Source organism: Bidens hawaiensis, unplaced genomic scaffold (assembly GCF_021521415.1).
Source record: "Bidens hawaiensis isolate Kalapana, Puna unplaced genomic scaffold, B.hawaiensis_p1.1 tig00003141_1, whole genome shotgun sequence".
Taxonomy (NCBI): Eukaryota; Viridiplantae; Streptophyta; class Magnoliopsida; order Asterales; family Asteraceae; genus Bidens; species Bidens hawaiensis.
The window spans coordinates 1783250-1785814 of record NW_027491170.1 but is presented as its reverse complement, the minus strand read 5'-3'; positions in this window follow the sequence as shown (position 1 = coordinate 1785814).

Sequence of the window (2565 nt, the reverse complement as noted above, 5' to 3'; positions counted from 1 at the left end):
ATCGAATTTTTGATAAGGTTCTAAAATTTTCAAATCCGGGCAATCCAAACTGAATAAGCCGAATAATCCGTTATCCGATGAACACCCCTAGTCCTAAGCGTAGAGGAACGACACCAATCCATCCCGAACATGTAACTATTAATTATTAAAAAACAATAAAGACGTCTATAATGACTAATCAATTACAAAAATAATTGTTATAAACAAATTTTGACAAATAATTAATGTTCCAAGTTTCACGATACTACCGATTATAAAGAAAAGAAACAAAAAGAAAACCAAAAACAAAAAGGCAATTTCATTGATAATAAAATAAAAACTTTTAAGATATACTACATGTCGGGTTACTTGGGTATATAATCGGGTAAACGGAGTGGGGTTCTCAGGTAATCTGACATATTACAAATCCTATACCCATCCTTAACCCGTGAAAGATTTCAAAAGCGATACCAACCCAGTCATACAATAATGGAACGGGTATTACCCGTCTCAGATGTTTCGGGTTATGGGTTTTCCCATCGGTTCGAGTTTCATTGCCATCTATAAAGAGAGAAGTAGAATATCATACTTGCCCATCATATGAACTATGGGTGTCATAGTTCAGTTCGACTTAGATTTAACGTCAATCAAAACTGCAAGTTATTGGTTAATCTGTTTTATTAAATAATCAGTTTGGTTTATTCGGTTAGTTTGTTGATATTTAGTTAAGATAATATAACAAACCAATCTTGGGCTAAAACTTTTGAAAACAATCATTAACTTTTAGGCTTCCAAAAACAAGCCTATATAATTTCAACAAATTAGAAGCAGCAACATCATCTATGTAGGCTGAGACGACTAAGGTGTAGTCGCCACAATTGACACTAAAACTCATGAAAATTAGTCATCTTTCATTTCCTTAAACCAGAAGCCGCCAAAACTCGCCGTCTAAGCTTGCGCTTTTGACAAAAATCGTCGGCTAAGCCCATGTTTTTTGGATGACGGCTAAGGCTTAACCTGCACGTTTTGGAATTGACTATACATCATTGTTTATTTCCATCATACTCTGATTTTTTTTCTCATTTGTAATACGTACCTAGACTAGCTTGCATTTACTTATTTCCTTTCCATTTAAATTCGTTTTATTTTGAGCATAATTCTCCAACATAAAGTTAAAAATAATATTTTTTCTTAGCATTTACTTAATTGCTTTTCAAGTTTTCAGAAATGTAACATTTTAGACATGTAACAAATGTTGTGACACAACCAGTGTCAATATATATGTACTTATTCTGGATAGATTGAATTGGAATGCCTCATAATATGGAGAATTACATCTATACATATACAGATACAAAACCATATACATTAAATAGAGGACAAATGAATATAAACAATGAATAAAGGGTAAATGAGTGGACAGGAATTAAGTCACGTTATCACCCCCCTGCAAGTGGACGGTGGCGGTCGATATTCTAGTTGATCTCGAAAAAACTCAAACTGGGATCGGGAGAGGCTCTTGGTAAAAATTTCCGCAACCTGAATCTTGGTAGGAATAAAAGCGGTCAGAAGTTTCCCAGAAGCAACAAGCTCACAAACAAAATGGTAATCAAGATCGATATGCTTCGCACGTTTATGTGAGACCGGGTTTTACGTTAGGAACAAGGCACTTTTGTTGTCACAAAAAAGAGTGGGACAATCCGGAGGCAAAGTATGCAGTTCGTGTAACAGATTAGCGACCCAAACAATCTCTGCCGTAGTATTGGCCACAACACGATATTCTGACTCACAATTGGAGCGAGCAACCGTTGGTTGTTTCTTGACACTCCAAGAAACCAGATTACCGCCCAATAAGATAGAGTAACTGTAGGTTGAACGGCGAGTATCGATGCACCTGCCCAATCGGCATCAGAATATCCAAGAACCGGGCCGAGATAAATTTAAACTATACGCCAATGTTCCCTTGATGTAGCGAAGAATCCTTTTAACACATTGAAAATGGGCGGTAGTCGGAGCTTTCAAAAACTAACTCACTTGATTGACGGCATAGGAGATGTCGGATCGAGTAATGGTCAAGTATTGCAATGCCCGGGCAAGCGAGTGGTACATAGTTGGGTCCGAATGTGGGACACCCTCAGAAGTAAGCGATTCATTGGTTGCTAAGGGGGTGGACACCGGTTTACTATCAAGTATCTCCGCACGCTGTAGTATGTCAGTAGTATATTTGGATTGGCAAAGGAAGATGTCATTAGAGATGTGAGATGCCGCAAGACCCAAAAAATATCCAAGCTTTCCAAGATCTTTTATAGCAAACTGTTAATGTAAAGTAGCAATAAAATGAGTCATAGCGTCTGGATCATTACTACTTAAGATAAGATCGTCTACATACACAAGTAGGTATAGGTGACAACCATTATGATTGAAAATAAAGAGCGAGGGATCCGCTCTACTGCCCACAAACCCGTTTTGAGTTAGGAAGTCGCTCAAGCGCTGAAACCAAGCCCGTGGTGCTCGACGAAGGCCGTAAATAGCCGTCTATAACAAACAAACATGATCCGGGAATCGAGGATCAGCAAAACAAGGTGG